Source organism: Papaver somniferum, chromosome 8, assembly GCF_003573695.1.
Source record: "Papaver somniferum cultivar HN1 chromosome 8, ASM357369v1, whole genome shotgun sequence".
NCBI lineage: Eukaryota > Viridiplantae > Streptophyta > Magnoliopsida > Ranunculales > Papaveraceae > Papaver > Papaver somniferum.
The window spans coordinates 132096375-132114990 of record NC_039365.1 but is presented as its reverse complement, the minus strand read 5'-3'; the positions used below and the strand labels follow the sequence as shown (position 1 = coordinate 132114990).

Sequence of the window (18616 nt, the reverse complement as noted above, 5' to 3'; positions counted from 1 at the left end):
CAACATCAAAACAAATATCCTACATATTGATATGTAGTGTCCAACAATATCAAATATCCTACATATTAATACGTAGTGGTATCCACATGCAAATCTACCAACACTACATATGAATATCACACTGAATATCAATATGTTGTTTCAAATTACATACACAATAGATGAAAACATATCAATATGTAATCACAAAGATGTTGTAATTTATTGAACAAAAAAACATATGAATCATACACTGCATGTCAATATGTTGTGTCAAATTACATGCACAACAGATGAAAAACATGTAAAACATATGAATCACAGAGATGTTGTGATTCTATTGAACAAAAAACATATCAATCACACACTGCATGTCAATATGTTGTCCTACATTACATGCACAACATATGAAAACATGTATACCAGACACTACATACAAATATGTAGTGATTCTATTGAGTTTAGAAATCTAAAAGAAAATCGACAACAACTTACCTATTTTCTGATCGACATGTTTCTTCCTCTTTGTTGGTGAAGGAGTAACAACTTTACTCTTACTTCTTGTTTTTGGTGAAGGAGTAACAACAGGGAGGGTTTCTTCGGGGTTTGTTGTTGGTGAATCATCATCGTTTTTTCTTCTTCTTTTTGCTGGAGAAGGGTTTTTTTCTGTAATTGTCCTCTTAAGTTTTCTATTCAATACCATTTTCTCTCTTCAATTGAATGAAATGAAAATTAGGTCTGAAAGTTATGAAAATCAGGTCTGAAAATTAGGTTTTCTGTAACTGTTGTTGATAGATTTTCGATTTCAAATTTCGGTAACTGTTGTTGATGACCTTTATCGATTTCGTTTTCCAGTAACTGATTTCAAATTTCGGTAACTGAATTTCTGCAACTGTTGAAAGAAGAGAGAGAACTGAGAAAGATGAAAACTAAAAACTGAGAAGAAAAAAAATGAAAAAGAAACTGACATAATCCCGTGTTATGGGTATAAAGATAATTGCCGTTGCTTTTAAACATTTTTGGACCAGCGGATAATTTGTTTATCTCGCTGGACTACACAGTAATCCCGGATCGGATTTTTGGACTAACCAGAAAATTTCTCCTTTATAAATCAAGGCGATAAAGGGGGGTCAGTCTAAAATTACTCCAACCAAAAGCCTATATAAATATTACCCGTCTGTTCTCAGGAGAAAACCTTCAGACCCGATCTGAATCTTTTCACTTTCATAGCGGAGAAAGTAAAAAAGAAACAAAGAAAAAACAAATGGGAGAGAGGAGTGTCAATGGGCAAAGCATGATTAGAATGGCGCTTCCGATGAGTATTCGCTGCGATGCTTGTAGGAAACCCATGTATATAGGATTCAAGCTTAAGGCTCGTAGAGATGTTCTAATCGGCGAGACAACTATGGAAGGGATTCAGATTTATAGATTCTCCTTTAACTGCAATAAATGCTCAGCTGAATAGACTTTGAAGACCGATCCTCAAGATGTAGATTATTATACGCTCGAGTCTGGAGCAACCAGATTGTGGGCTGGGGATGAGGCGCCAGACGAATTGATTGGGGATCCAAGACCTATTTAACTATAGAATCCAACAAACAGATCATGAACATTGATGAAGCTACTGAATCAAGATAATTCTAACTAAGTTTTTTTATCGGTTTTTTTTTTTTTTTGCTAGGGTTTGAATGTCGCTGTATAATTTAAAGATAAAATCTAAATCCTCTGGGTGTCTAATTAGGTTGTTCTTTCTTCTTTTTTTTTTCTTTTCAACTTATCTGCAGGATTTGATTTTTTTTTTCCTTGTCATGGATAGTAAAGTGTTAAATTATGCTTGGACTATTTATTGTGACTGTTAAATTATCCAATTCCCCTAGCTATTATGTTATTTGGTTCCCTTAATATACTGATATGCTCTCTAGTGGATAACCTCAAGAGACTCGAGAACAGAAAAAAGTAAATATTGTTGCAGGAAAAGAGCAATTAATTTTAGTCATGAGCACCACGAGTTTAGGTCGAGAATGCGTTTTTGATGCAGGGGAAGAATGGCTTTGGTAAAAAGGTCAGTCTCCAGAAAAAGGTGAGGATGAATTTTGGTTGAAATTTCTGTTGCAATTTTCTTATGATCTGCACTTTTTGTTCGTTGACTAAGACACATTAATTGTTGCAGGGGTGTGGATGCGACTGGTTAGGCTACATCAAAGATTTCAATACCCATATTACAAACTTCATTGGGTAACTGAGACAATCTAAAGTGTGTTTGTATGTGGAGGACACTGGTATACTGTGGAAGCATGGATCAAGATTGGAGTTTAGCGGAGGTTAGACGGTCTACTCAGTTGGAACTGAGACAATCTAAAGTGTGTTTGCATTTGGAGGACCCTGGTATATTGAGACAATCTAAAGTGTGTTTGCATGTGGAGGACCCTGGTATCCTATGGAAGCATGGATTGGAGTTCTAACATGCGGAGGTTAGACGGCCTACTCTGCTCAGTGTCGATTTTCAGTACCATGGCTAATTATCAGCTTGGATTTTTCCAGTCATTTTAGTAGGCAAGTTTGGATTTGCATTTAAGTCTACTGTTGATAATTTCAAATATATGTTGGTATCACTGCACAATTATGCTTGGAGTTACTAATGTTCCTTCAATGGACAACTGGCCTGTGAACCCGATGGAGCACATTGGTTTTACGCTCATGGTACTCTATTTTCACGGTTTGTTTAAACCCTCGTGGTGCTCTCCTTAACTTATTCTATGTTCTAGTCTTCTTTTAGGTGTTATGTGGTATAAGATCTGAAATTAATAAAGCTGTTGAATTCTTCGGTGATGTCTGGTTGCATATCTTTATTTCTTGGTGATTGGCTGGTCGCATATCTTTATTTCTTGGTAATGTCTGAGTCACATATCTTTAACAACCTAACACGATGAACAAACAACACTTACTGTTTGGTTCAGCATTCTTACTATTCTGACTACACCGATGGAGGTCATGACACAGCAATCATTTAGCTATTCAACTGACAAATAGTTCAAGTTATTAAGTTCGTTCCATTTTAACTTAGAAATGTAGGGTTTTCTTCTGTTTAGTAATAGCTTTTTAGGGTTTTTTCATCTAAGATTTTTTATTCCAATTTCTTAAAATTTTGAGTAGGGATTGAATTCAAGTATCAAGATTTGCCTGTTGGTGGAGCTGCATTGATTTAACTGGAGTTCCATTACCTGAAGAAACCCTTGCAGTTGCTAATGAGAAACATTTGAAGCCGGAAACTGGGTTGCTTCAGCTTAGGGAAGGTCTTGGAGTATTTGCTAATTTGAGACCAGCTACTGTTCTGCCACAGGTAATAAATTTTTACCATTTGGTTCGCTAGAGTTGAATTTTTACACCTTAGACATAAACGGCGATAAGAGACCAATTTCATTGGATTTGGTTTATTGTTTTAGGAATGTTGGTATGAGATTATGATGAGATTGTAATGGTTCGCTGTTACCAGTTAACTGATTCTTCCACTTTTAGAAGAGAAGTTGCTCAAGGGGTTGACCTAATGGTTGTAAGGGAGCTTACTGAAGGTTAGATTTCATATCCATTGCCTTGATAGAGCAATGCTGAAATAAGTAATTTCATACTTGCTGATTTGGCATTTGATATTCCATCTTTTGATTAAAATTAGTATTGTGTACTCCCTCCGTTTTTGGAAAAAAGATACTATCGCTGTTTCAATTTGTCCTATTTTTATACAAAATGAAAAAGTGGCTAGGCCAAATTGAAACAGTGATGGTATCTCTGTTGTAGAAACGGAGGTAGTATTTATTTTGGAAATCCAAGAGGTTTTGGTAAAAATGACAACGACGGCGAGATTGGCTTTAAACCCGAGGTGTGTGCTATATATGAGGTAATATAACTTCTGTCTCTTTTCAAATACTATCTTCATACTATCTAGTATAATATAAAGATAGTATTTGAGAGATTAGCATATATATTGAATTCGTGGCCACTCTCTGACACTCGAATTTGTGGCCACACTCTGACACTCCATTGGCACTGTGTTATAAGACAACCTTTTTATGATACCATTGTGATTTTATGTTACTTGTATGTTCCCATCCTCGGTTGCAAATCCAAAGAGATAGACCGTATTGCTCGTGTTGCTTTTGAGACCGCTCGGAAACATTGTGGTTAACTATGTTCCGTGGTCAAAGCAAGTGTATTAGAGGTATTTATTCTATACTGGAGATACTCTTGTTTGTTTATTAATTTTTTAAAATTTATTTGGATACGTTGAAGTGCAATTGGTGTTGAACCGTTTAAACATTGTGATATTATGCATATGCTAAGTTGCAGAAAAGGTATTAACTTGCTATAGGGCATTAGCTGTAAATTGAACACTGCAGGTGAATGTTATGAAAATCCTTTGTTTTGCACAGTAAGGCTGTATCTGCAGAGGATTGGAAAGATCTTTTTTCCTTTTTTTGAATCACAGTAATTAACAAAAACAGCTAGCAATGAAATAATTAATGTATAATTTAATGACAAAGATTTTCAAAAGATTTTGGAATTTTTTTCCCTTTTTTTTGAAGAAAAATACTACCTCCGTCCCACTTTAACGCCCAGACAACTGGCGCCTTGGCCTGGGCGCCTAGAACCCACCTTTTAAAAGTGGCACCTATGTTAGTGTTTTTTCTGTTCCTCAGGGTTCTTGAGTATATCTTGGCAAACTAATAGTGGTTGTGGCATCCTATTTCAGGGTAATTTTTGGTCCTTGGCGTATGGACTTGGTCCACTCATTCTTTTCATTCCAACCCTAATAACGTTATTCTATTATTTAAACTGTAAATTGTGCAGGCATCAATGTTATGGAGAAAAAGAGTTACAAGAAGGCCTTCGAATATCCTGACGTTGAGCTTACTCTCATGCATGTTGACAATGCAGCAGTGCAGCTTATTCATGGTCCGAAGCAGGTGTGTCCTGCCTCTTCTACGTACTCCCGAGTTACTTTCTGCTTGTTATTTTAGTAAGGGACAATCTATTTCTGCTGCCTTTGATTCAAGTACAGTTGATTCATCTATGAGAGCATTAATTATATCAACTATTTTGGGGAAAGTTAATTTATTTGCGACTCATATGATCTGCATATCTCTATCATTAGAATCAATAATATTCGTTACCAAGTAGGATCTGTAGTTATTATTAACAAATTTAACATGTTTCTCAAGATTTCATCAAGAAAACAACAATCAAGATTAATGGCAGACGAATTTTTCTCAGCTCTTCTTCTTCCTTCTCTCAACAAAAATGGCAGATGAATTTTTCTTTTCTGAAGACCAACTTTTTATTGGATATATTCTTGTCATTCCACGGTAGATGTGCCTTTTTCATGGTTAGATAGCTGTAAAGTGTTGCCGTTACAACTGATTTGGGTTGTTCTTGAGCCGACATTCAGTCTAAACTTAAAGAAGTGCTATGTGCTAGCCATGGTGCTGGTGGGATGTTTACAATGGGTGGTTTATATACAAAGGGTTAAGACATGAATTAGAGAGTACGGAGCAGGTGGAGTTTGTGTTGGTCAGGGGCCTTGCCGTCGGAGGAAAAGAACCATTGCTAGGCAGAAAAGAAGGATGAGAGAGTTGTTCATATCCGTTGGTTCTGGTATTTTAGTCCCAAATGTAGTTCTTGTACCCGAGTATAACCACATTTTTGTCAAATGGATTGAAGCCCAAAACTTGAATCTGTGATAAATCAACCATATCACAGAAATGCTGGTAGATTATTCCACGCGCTTCCATTACATCTATCATGGGCTAATGGATGATGTGAGTCTGTAACTGTTCTCGAGGTACTCTTAATCTATGGGATCATCCGTTTGTTAAACTTTGAAAGTGATGCCATCTACTGAGTTCCCAACTCTTTAATACCCCAAGGTCTGAAGTTCATCATACATCATCATTGGTTTGTAGAATGAATGTGAAACTAACGGGTAAATTGATAATCGCTTTATGTATCTATCAGCCTGCATGATTGGTACAACAAATGTTGGTAATCATGCTAGCTCTGCAGCTTTCTGAACAAATAGACAAGAGTGTTTTCTGGAAGTATGTCGAAGCTTAATGCCCACATGTATGTGTTTAAACAAGAATCGATCAGCGAAGCCTACACGCGTTCATCTTCTATTTCATCCTTGATAGCTCCTCACCAGCTCATCTCCAGCCTGTATTTCTAACATTCACTGTTAACTTCACTGTTCTTTGTAATCTTCAACAGCTGATGATACAACATTCCCTGTTCCTACAGTGTGCATATTGGCATTGCTGCATTTTTTGTTCTGTGATAATGTATGTGATTGATAAATTTATGGATAGTGATGCGACTCATATCCCATGTTAACTGTGAGAACTATTAGATTGTTATTTTAATAATAATTTTTTTTTTCTTAATGGAAAGATTATAATGTATTAACTAACAAATATAGTACGATGAGTTTACAATTTCATTTTTATCATTAGAATAAATGCTAGATTTTTGTACTCTTTGTTTTATTCTACTTCCTTAGTAACGTAGTTCGCCGCTGTGTCATGTTTTCTGTTTATACACTTTACTTGGGGTTGGAGTAAATCTCTCAAAATTATTTTTACTTCCTGCAAAGTGTTTTTTCCTATCTAAGAGATTTCTGTGCTTGCCTTGTTGATGTTGTCTGCCAGAATTTTGTAGTCGTTGACGATGTAAACGCTTGACAGAATGTTCTCTTTTAACAAAATTTTGCAGTCGTTGACGATGTAAACGCTTGACAGAATGTTCTCTTTTAACCATGTAACTGCCTTTAACAAGGCTTTTATTTCTGCATGTAAAGTCAAAGACACCCACTTCGACTCCGCTGATATGTGCATGGGAGTCTCACGATCCACTAAGTAAAGAATGAAAGTGTAACCGATAGAAGAATCTTCTTTTCTAAAGGAAGCATCGATAAATATTATCCTATTTGTGTCTATGTCAGACAGGTTATATCTAACTAAAGTCTCTTTATGTGGGTCAATTCTCTTTTGAATAATTTTTGGGGGAGTAGATTGCAGATATCTATTGATCTGTTGTTCAATTAGATTTATCGGATTTGGGTTGGTTTTTTCCGAATACAACCAAACATCTATGTTTCTAGATGAACCATAGGATGGTTGTTATTTCTTCCGCGAACTATGCCAAATCTGGGTCCGTATTACTTCTCGAGTTAATATCTTCTAAAGAAAATCCGAACCAAACAACTCTAGCAAAAGGACAAAACTTGAAGAGATGTTTAGTTTCCTGTTCTTGAGAATTACATATCTGACAATGAGGGTCGATAGCTGAATTATGGGTTCCAAGTCTGGATGAAGTTGGGAGGGCTTTTTGCGATAATTTCCAAATAAGTAATCTAACTCTTGGAATTGCCTGTATTTTCCAAACTTTTTTTCAAGGAAAATTCATTAAGCTATGATTATCTTGATCTTGCTTTACTAGAAAGTTGTAGATATTCTTAGCCAAGAAATTTCCTGAATGATGATGCTTCCATCTAATTTTGTCTTGTTCTTATCTCTTTGGAGTTATTGCTAGAATTTTTTCTCTATCCTCTGGATGAAAATAATTGTTCAGTTTATCCCGATCCCATTTTCTTTTTCTGTTATCAGCTCTTGAATTTGTGGTGCCGGTTCTTGTAAATTTGTTGGTTGTGAGATTGGGTCAGCATTAGGTATCCATGGGTCCTCCCATATTTTCGCAGAAGCTCCGTTTTTTACTTGCCAGACAAAATTACCTTTAATCAGATCTAAACCTTTTTGGATACTCATCCAAATCTACGATATATTCGAAGTTCTAGAGGATTATAATGGGTAGGTATTTTGAAAATATTTAGCTTTAAGTAGTTGAGCCCATAATTGATCTTGTTCAGTTATAAGTCTACTGGTAAGACTTGTGAGGAGCGCTATATTAAATTGATGAGGTTTTTTATGCCTAGGCCTCCTTGAGATATAAGCTTGCAGATACTCCAAGCTTTGATGAACCCTCCCTTTCCTTTTTGCCCATCTTTGTTCCACCAGAAGTTTCTTTGAATATTGTCTAGTTGATCCAAGGTTTCTTTTGGAAGAGCAAGAACTTGCATTTGATAAATTGGGTAGGCTTGGAGAATGAACTTTATTAATACTGACCTACCAACTTGAGAGAGGAGTTTAGATTTCCATACTTGTAGAGTGGAGTATTATTTTTGGAAAAGAGACTCAAAATTTTCTTTTCTATTCTTATCAAAGAAGACAGGGGTATCAAAATATCAATCATTTTAGTCATCAAAGGAACTTTTAGAATTTTGTACTTTTCCATGTTTAGGGTGAATGCAAGGACTAAAATAAATACTGGATTTTGAAGATTTACCATTTGACATGTGATAAATCAAAATAAGGATAAGATATCTAGAATATTTTTAGCTTCCCCCATATTTGCTTTGATGAATAAGAAACAATTGTCTGCGAAGAAAAGATGTGAGATATTACGGGAATTTTTGTTGATTTGAAGTCCTGATTGTTTTTATCCACTATCTCTTTTTTAAGGAGCCGAGATAGGATTTCCATGAAGATGAGGAAAAGGTAAGGAAGTAGGGCCTTTTCTTAATATCCTCTTGAAGTGTTAAATTTTGGTCCGGTGAACCATTGAGAAGGATATAGAAGGAGGTTGTCGAGATACATTGCATTATGATATTTATCCAATTTTCATTACAGCCAAATGCAAATTGGGTCTTCTTAATGAAAATTCACTCCACCTTATCGAACACTTTTGAGAGATCTAATTTTAGCGCTAAATATCCTTTTTTTTTCTTTGGATATTTTCCTCGAGTGAATAAGCATGGGCAATTATAATATTGTATGTGATTTGTCTCCCAGGAAAAAAGGATGATTGATTGGGATATATTAATTTTTTGAGAATCGGCTTTAACCTATACACAAGGATTTTCGATATTATCTTGTATATGGTATTACTTAAGCTTATAAGTCGGAAATCACCCGGGGTTTAAGGAGTGGTGTATTTTCAGAATAAGGGTTATGAAAGAATAGTTAAAAAGATCTTGGACTGAAAAGATAATATCCGGCCTAAGAATTTCCCAATTAGTTTTGAAGAATCCTAATTGAAAGCCATCTAAACCTAGAGCGCCCCATTGATTCATATTGGACATGGCGTTCCAGATTTCTTCTTTTGAAGGGATCTCGATGAGGGAATTATTTTCATCTTCGGTGATGCAAGGTTTAATGATGTTAGATAGATCTATGTCATAGTTTTTGATTTGACATGTGCCTATTTGGGTAAAATAATTTACCAGAAGATAGTTGATTTGATCCCTATTAGAAAGCCAAATATCGGATAGTTCTCTAAGAGAATTGATTGCATTTATTCTTTTTCCATTGGAAGATGAGGAATTGAAATATTCAGTATTCTGATCATATTCCTTGAAAAATTTATCTTTAGAGAGATGATGGTAAAAATCATTTTTAATTTTGTACCATTTTCCTAGTTCCGCTTGGAGATTTTAAATTTCTTTAGGTCATTGTGAAAAATGGTGGTCTAACAACCTCACTCAATGTTTCGCTTAGCAATCTGTATGGACTAACTCCAATATACTTTTAAGAGAATCAACTAGACAGTTAGACTCGATTTTAATAAAAAGTATATCAAAGAGTTATATCTCAATTTCTCGATTCAATCCACACTCAAACAAATAGGAATTTGCGAGCTTGATTGAATACAAGAGAAATAACTTGAACGGTACCAAAGACCAATATTCAAGGATCAATCAATTTCAATCAACAACCAAAAGGTTGGATTTACCAATTGACCGATTCAATGCACAACCTGTGATATTTCAATTATATAACAAAATATAATGCGAAAAAGAAATAACACAGACACCGGAAGTTTTGTTAACGAGGAAAGCGCAAATGCAGAAAAACCCCGGGACCTGGTCCAGATTGAAAACCACACTATATTAAGCCGCTACAGACACTAGCCTACTAAAAAATAACTTCGGTCTGGACTGTAGTTGAACCCCAATCAATGTCACACTGATTCAAGGTACAGTTGTGCTCGTCTCTGATCCCAGCAGGATACTACGCACTTGATTCCCTTAGCTAATCTCACCCACAACTAAGAGTTGCTACGACCCAAAGTCGAAAACTTTAATAAACAAATCTGTCTCACACAAAAAAGTCTACAGGAATAGATAAATCTGTCTCCCACAGAAATACCTACTAGTTTTGTTCCGTCTTTTGATAAATCAAGGTGAACATGAACCAATTGAAATACCGGACTTATATTCCCGAAGAACAGCCTAGAAATATCAATCACCTCACAATAATCTTAATCGACTAGCGAAACAAGATATTGTGGAATCACAAACGATGAGACGAAGGTGATTGTGACTAGTTTTGTATCTTGCCTATCAGAGATATAAATCTCAAGCCAATCTTACGATTTTACTCAAATACGATAGAAACAGCAAGATCAGATCACACAACTACAGATAAAATAGTCGTGCCTGGCTTCATAATCCCAATGAAGTTTTCAAGTCGTTAACCTACAGGGTTTCGTGAAAAACCTAAGGTTAAAGGAGAATCGACTCTAGCTTATGCAACTAGTATCACACAGGAGGGGTGGGGATTAGGTTTCCCAGTTGATAGAATTCTCCTTTATATAGTCTCCATATCAGGGTTTGCAACCTAAGTTACCTTAGTAACAAAGCATTCAATATTCACCGTTAGATGAAAACCTGATTAGATTCAAGCTAACATCTTTCAACCGTTAGATCGAACTTAGCTTGTTATACACAAATGAAATGTAACTTCATTTAGGTTTGAGTAACCGTACCTAAACGTGTACTCTTAGTTGGTTCAACAATAGTTAACCAATGGTTAGCCATATGAGCACTTTCATATCAACCTTATTCATCTTCACCATAACTAGTTCAAATGACTCAAATGAACTAGTTAGAGAGTTGTTCAATTTCTTAGATCTCATAGAAGTATACAAGACACAATCGTAGCAAAATCGGTTTTGATTCACTCGAATCGATTCATGAACATTATAGACACGGTTTGCAAAGATTGCATTCCTTATTATGTAAATGTTTTAGTTCATGAATAAACCGATTTTAGAAAGTAAACTACCTAAGTATGCGAACAGGTACGCGTACTTAAGTAACCGGATTGAGTTTGTTTTTCACTTTCAAACTCCAGCAGAAATTCACGGATGTGAACTTTCCGCCAGTACGCGTACGGGTACGCATACTTTGGGTTCCCAGTTTTGGAATTTTACAAAAATGTGAGAACACACTATGTTTATATCCATAGATAGTTACATGTTCTAAACTCTTATTTCAATCATTGAAACTTTCTTAGAGGATGTTATATAGTTGTTATTCACAAGCTATTTTTCATCAAAGCAATTTTCAAGTTATTGAAATAATCAACATGACTTTCTTCACGAGTAAAGATGAACTTGGCCAAAGCGGAAGCTTACCAACACATATTTCGAGAAATAGATAAGCGAGATAAACTTGGCTCGAAATAGCAAATGTGTATAATCGAATTCTATATAACAATACTACTTTTGTCTCAAGATAGGAGATAGAATAGACATACTTTTGAGTGATAGATAAGTTCAAGTCTCCACATACCTTTTTGTCGATGAAGTTCCACAAGTTCCTTGAGTAGTTCTTCGTCTTCGCATGATGAACGCCGTGGAGTCTAGAGCTCAACTACACTTACTATCCTAGTCCGAGACTTAGCTATAAGTAGACTAGAAATCAAGACTTAACTTGACAAACAAGCTTGAGATAGCAACTCTTGCGAGTTCGACCGAGCAGTGCTCTAACACATTAGATATATTTATGGATCCCTGGATGCTCTCTATTTTATTATTTAAGGTCTTAATGTTTTTGTGAATCTTGCCGAAAACATCCGAATTCAAATGAGCCAGGTCCGAGAATAGGAGTTGTAGATTCAAGGAAAAGTTTTTATCTAAATAATTATTGGAGGTTAATTTCCACGAAGCCTCTACAACATCCGATAAAATAGGGTTGGATAGACAAGATCTAATGCACATGAGGGTTTTTGTGTCCTTTGTTTTTAGGGTTGGAATCAAGTAAAATAAGCATATGATCTGACCCTACTCTGGGTAAATGAGATACCTTGGTGTACGGAAAGTTCTGAGTCTATAAGAAGGAGGTCAAAGATCTGTCAATTCTTTCGCATATATTAGCATCCTCCTTTCTGTTTTTTATACCAAGTGAATGGAGCACCATCATATCCAACATATTGTAGTCCCAGTGAGTCAACTGTCTGAACAATGAAAGATTTACTGCTTGAGCTCGCCTTATATCCGCCTTGTTTTTCATCTGGATCTAAACTGATATTAAGATCCCGGTCAATATCCATGGATTTTTTTTATTGTTGCGCTAAGTCTGAGATGTGATACCATTATTCAATTTTATCATCGGCATCAACAACACCATAAGAGCTAGCACTATGGTGCTCTCCATCCCTTCCCTATCCCTCACTATCTCTCAAAATCTCCAAAAACCATCTACTATGGTCTCCCATATCCCTACATGTGTAGGGATATCCACCACTTTCCCTACATGGAGGATCACATATGATCCCGCTTGTAGGGAAGGGAAATCACACGGCTACTCCGTAGCCGTATAAATTTACACTTTACTGATACTGAGTAGCCGTATTACCGCTGATACGGCTACCGAGTTGCCGTAGCTTTTTACTCGGCTACTGAGTAGCCGTTTCAGAAAGAATATTTGTTTGACCTTTTTTCGTTTACACCTCTCTCACACCCGATCCTAACCATCCATCATCAATAACGGCTCTATCTTCTCCACTGTCGGATCCCAACGGTCATTTTTTCAAAATCCTCTATAAATACCACTCTAATTCTCTACTCAAATCACACCAAATCAATTTCTTCTTCTTACATCAATAGATTTCTTCACTAAAATCTCTCCAATTTATTTTTTGTTTAAGTAAGAGTTTTAAATTTTGTTTTGCTCATTAATGTCGGAGACTTAGAAGCAAAAAATGAAACATAGAGCGAGATTTAGTACTTTGGAAGATCATCACATTATTACTCAGTACATTGCTTTTGGTTATAGCAGTTATGAAGATAAGAAAGAGTTTTGAGAAATCCTTTTTAAAAAATTTGTGGAAGCTTGTGGTGGGAATAAACACGAACGTACTGCAAAAAGCGTTCATAATCGGTTCAGCAAAATCAATAATGAAGTGGATAACTTTTTCCGATTGTGTTGCAAGAGCTACTATAACTAATCCGGGCTTGGAATCTATTAACCGGGTATGTTATTTAAATATGTTCATTATAGTTGTTGTATATGTTATTTGTAAATAGTTTAATTTATGCTTATCTTATTTATGGTTTACATTGATGTAGATGTTAATTGCGAAAAACTTACATGTTGAAATACACAAAAAAAAACTTTGATCGAGATGCTGGGTATGAACTGCTTAAAGATGTTCCAAATGTACAAGTAGGTGTAGCTGAAGATATGGACCAAGATTCTAATCCTGCGTCATCTCAAATTCATGGAAATTTCTCTAATATGATTAGTTCTCCAACCCCATTTTCTCAAAATCCACCTACAAGCCAATTCGTCGAGACTCCATTTGCAAATCAATTTCAAAAACTTTATAATGTCCCTAGAGGTATCCCTTTTCCATTAGGATATACCCCTGGTACGAACCCAAGTATAATACATGGAACGTCGTCAGGTGGATTTACAGGATACAAACGCATTTCTAGAGCAGCGAAAAAAGCCCAAATTAATAAAAAGGTCGCCGGGACAAGTAGACCCGCCACACCATCCTCGCAAGACTCCCAGATGAGGGACGCGGGCAGTAAACTTGTTGATTATCTAAAAGAATCCCGAATGGCAGTCGCACTTCGTCAGCAACAACAAAACCAAATTATGGAAAGGTTGCTAGAGACAACACAACAACAAATCGAAGCTGCTCGGAAGAAATAAAAAAGGGAAATAATGCAAACCGATCTCGAAAGGCTGGCTCCAAATGCAAAAAATTACTTTGAATTAAAACAGAATGCCATGTTGGCCAGGCAGTTGGAGAGGCAACAACATAATATGTTCAATTTGTAATAGCTTAGTTTAATTGTTTTTTTTAAAGTAAGGACGTTTTTCAGTTCCAGTAATGTAGTTTCCTTTTTCTCAGTAACATTAATTTATATTTTTATAATTACGATAATTTGAATTATATTTTCTTATACCAACATAGCTTTAGTAACGGCTAATTTCCAACGGCTACTTTCAATGCCTATTATAAATTGTCATAATCTTCCTCAACAAAAACAATCCAAAACAGTTGGCTTTAGTATCCTCAGTGTCTCCAATTTTTTTTGTTTCTAAAGATAACATGGTAATGGTTAAGTATACCGTAGAAGAAGATGTTGCAATCACCACAACTTTTGTAAATGCTGTTACTCTGTCTATTAAAGATATTCAATACCTCTCCGCTCATGAACAATGGACGCTGGTGTTCGACGGATTTGTACAAGCATTTGGAAACGTTAATAACCGAACAAGACGACAAGTTCAACAAAGGATTTCTCGAATTGATATAATAGTTCACAAGTACGTTGCAACTCAAAAAAGGATTCATGGTTACGCCCCACAGCACATGACAGTTTCGATTACTGTAGGTCATCATAAATGGTTATGATATTTGAAATGTGGTTTACTTATACACACTAACCTATTGCTTTATGTTTGTTTTGCGTAGGAGGAAATGGCCAAATTTGTGTACCAACTAGATACTCGTACAAAATTTACATGTTTTGAGTGCTACTTAATCTTTAAAGCTAAACTGGCTAACATGGATTATTACAATCCGAAAATGAATGTCGGCGGTCCTCCATAAGACGGACCAGACGAATAGTATATGCGATTGTTGTTTAAAATTTTGTGGGTACATCTTCTGTAAACCCTCACGAGATTATAACTCGTCCACTAGGGTCACCTAGGGGTTTAAAGGCTTGTTGCAGTGCTAAATGCAATCGGGATTACTACGACAAGTAACCTAGGTTTTTGTTCAATAATTGTAATGTACTTTTATAACGGCTATTTTCAAATGACTATATCGCAACGGCTAGTTTATAACGACTATTTTTGACGGATATTATAAATTGTGTTATCTATCTCCAAACATCAAACACCTATTTTCATACACTTTGAAAAACTTCTCACATATTTCAATACCTCTCATAACTCTTTATACGAACACAACCATGGGATCATTTGATTCAATTGAAGATTTGGCAATCATCAAAGCATGGTACAAAGAAACTCGAGTATCAGATATCTCCCCTGTAATGCCAGATCCCGAAACCTTTTGGGCGAAGATATATAACAAATATAGACAAGATTATGGGAATCCAAAGAGAATAAGTGTTTAACAAACTCATGATAGGTACCAGATTATCCAAAAAACCGTTAGCGTTTTATAGCTATTCAACAACGGATCTTCAATGCAAGCCATATTAGCCTGTACCCTCAACAATTTGTAAGTATTTTAGAATTGATTTCGTCCAAAGCTAAATTGATTGATTTTAAATTACAACAAAAAGTATATTGCCTTGTGTTATTGTAGCATGAAGCCGTTAAAGCGCGTTATTTTGAGAAAAAGGGTGAAGCATTCACATTTGATGAAAGCTATAATTTCATGGTATCCAAAATCCCAGAGTATCAATTGCCGGACAATTCATCTGCTTCATCCAGTGAAGATTGAAAGTATAATAAATGTTTGTTTAAGATTTTGTGGGTAAATCTATGTGTAAACCCTCACGAGACTATAACTCGTCAAATAGGGTCACCTAGGAGTTTAAAGGCTTGTTGCACGTGCTAAGTGCAATCGGTATTACTACGACAAGTGATTTGGTTTTTTATTCAATAGTTACGAATTTGTTGTCTATTTTGTGGAATTTCGGTTTTGTTTATGTTAAACTTTCCTTAAATAAAAGATAGATTATCAGATCATATATAGATTGCAAGAAGACTTAAAGATAAAAGATTACATTAATTTAAGATAAAACATTCAAATATGATCATTCTTCAGGAATGTTGTTCCGAAGACTTGATTAACATCTGATGCAGAAACACACACACCAAAACAGAAAATTACATAAATATAAGATAAAACATTCACATTGAATCATTCTCCGGGATTGTTATTCCGAAGACTTGATTAACATATGATGCAGAAACATCTAGGCGATATAGCTGCATTTCATCTGGATTGTTGCTTTCAATATCTGATAACATTCATCATATGGAAAATTGTCTGGTTAAGATAACCTAAACGGGCAACACTTTTATGAAATTTTTAAAAATAAACTTAGCTTAAAATAGTTATAATTTTAGAAAATAAAAGAACTTTGTTGAAAAAATTCTTACCCTTTGTTAATATGACATTCCAGGATTGTGTATGTTAACATCGGCCTGAATCGTGACAACAGTGATGATCTCCTTGTTCATCTTGCTCCACCTAGCTCTAAGACCTCCTTTGTCTCTCGCATTTGGATTTCCGGATATGTTATCAAAAAATTCAAACACATTCTTCCATAATTGGTTGGTAGTGCTCTGAACTACGTTAAGAATATTGTTTTTTGCTTCAATCCATGCTTGCGTAAGAACAACATCTTCTTCTTTGCTGTCATTTTTATAAAACACAAATATGATAGAATGTTTGGATAGCTTCACTTTGGAAAGTGATTTGCTATATATAGAGATATGATGAGAGGATATAGAATTCAAACAAAAAAAATGCCATTATACAGTAAATATTACCAGTAAAAAATAGATATGTTGTTAAGATAGTCTAAAATAGCCGTTATACAGTAGAAAAACAGATATCCGTTAAAAAGTTAAAAAACTAGCCGTTTACATTTATAACCATGGATTATTTTCATTACCCTGATGTTGGTATGTGGTTGTACTTTGATTGAATGGCTCAGACGAATTATAAGGATGATAAGATTCTTCTTGATTGTTTGGAACAAAAGAACTCGTCGACGGTCCGAATCACGAGACTGGCCTGGGGTAGATGACTCACATGTATATAGTGGTTCATACTCTCTCACAAATCTCTGGTGGGGTTTTGCACCGTATTTGATTTGGTGTTGCAGTTCCGTTATATGGTCGAAATGGAATTGTTGTGCATCATGTATTTTTGTTGCAAATCCTGATATGCCTCGCACCACATCTCCTGTATACAATGAAAAACGACATGATTTTATATTTTTATTACAAGTAAAATATATTAGAGTTAAAGGACATATGATACTCACAGGTGTACCAAGGTTTACATTATAATTGGGTTTAGGAAACTAACTCAAATACTCCATTCCAACAGGCATATGAATCGCCTTAAAATACGGGCCGCATATTTTAGCTGTCATATATTTTGGTGGATATGGGAAGAGATGACGATCGACGGGCACTAACTCTTCTGTGTATGTGATTTTTCGTGGCGGTGCTGGTTGGCGTACATAAACATCGTTATCTTGGGTACCATACAAATACCTGTTTCCTTCATGTACAATTACACCTGAGTACTTCCCAACTGACCTCTCCTTCCACCACAACTTATACTCATGATCGGATACCTCAACATAATGTAAGGGATTAAGTTGCTGGTTGGCGTACAAATAGTCAGTATTGATGTATACTCTTGAATCAGGAGGGTTGCACGATATTACTGTCATTCCAAGAACTTGTTTGAGACACCGTTCACCCAGGTACAAGGCGTTGTGACCAAATGGATCGTAAAAGACCCTCAGTGTTACAGAGATTTGTTTAGCCTCTACCACATCGGGGTTGGTCTTCCATTCATTATCCTCCCATGGCGACCATACTACAGAATCGAATGAGAAGTTATCAATCTGGCAACGCACTAGAGTCACTGAATTGGTACCTGTATCACTCTGTGCGCCTCTTTTCAAGTCTCTTTGGTCTCCATCATATAACCTACCCGCTGGCCACGGATCCATATTTTCATTCTCCGCCTTTGTATAGGGAAATAAACATCGGAAATATGCCAAAAACCAAGGTTGCAACATTATTAGTTATTATTAACAACTAATTGCATTATACGGTCACCAGCAAAAAACAAGCAAGGAAAGTAAGATTACAAGTGGGTATGAATTTTTACCATCAATGGAAACGAAAAAAACTGTAACTCAGGCTTGTTGCTCGTTACTCCAGTATTCAAGCCCCATAACGTACTACGTACAATGTTGAACCCCAATCATAATCCCTCAGCACATTTAAATCCCTCGTTATACTAAGCTATTTAATCTCAACGACATGTTCTTGTTAGGGAAAAGGATATTCCCAAAATACCAAATCAAAAACCATCTTGCAATTTGCTCCTGAAATACAACATCGTTTTCTAGGCCGAGTCTATGGTCAAGAAATTTTTTAATCAAACTCTTCTTAATCCCCTTGCATCTATCCACAACTTTAACTCTCAAGTCGACTAAGTTTTCTTGTCTAACTTCTTATATTCCCAATATTTCCATAGTTTCCCGTCCCTTCCTTCTTCTT

General features: G+C 35.7%; 1 pseudogene; it reads left to right on the top strand.

The window, feature by feature from the left end:
• Nucleotides 1–2024: 2024 nt before the first annotated feature.
• Nucleotides 2025–6440, top strand: LOC113306053 (annotated as a pseudogene).
• Nucleotides 6441–18616: the final 12176 nt, after the last annotated feature.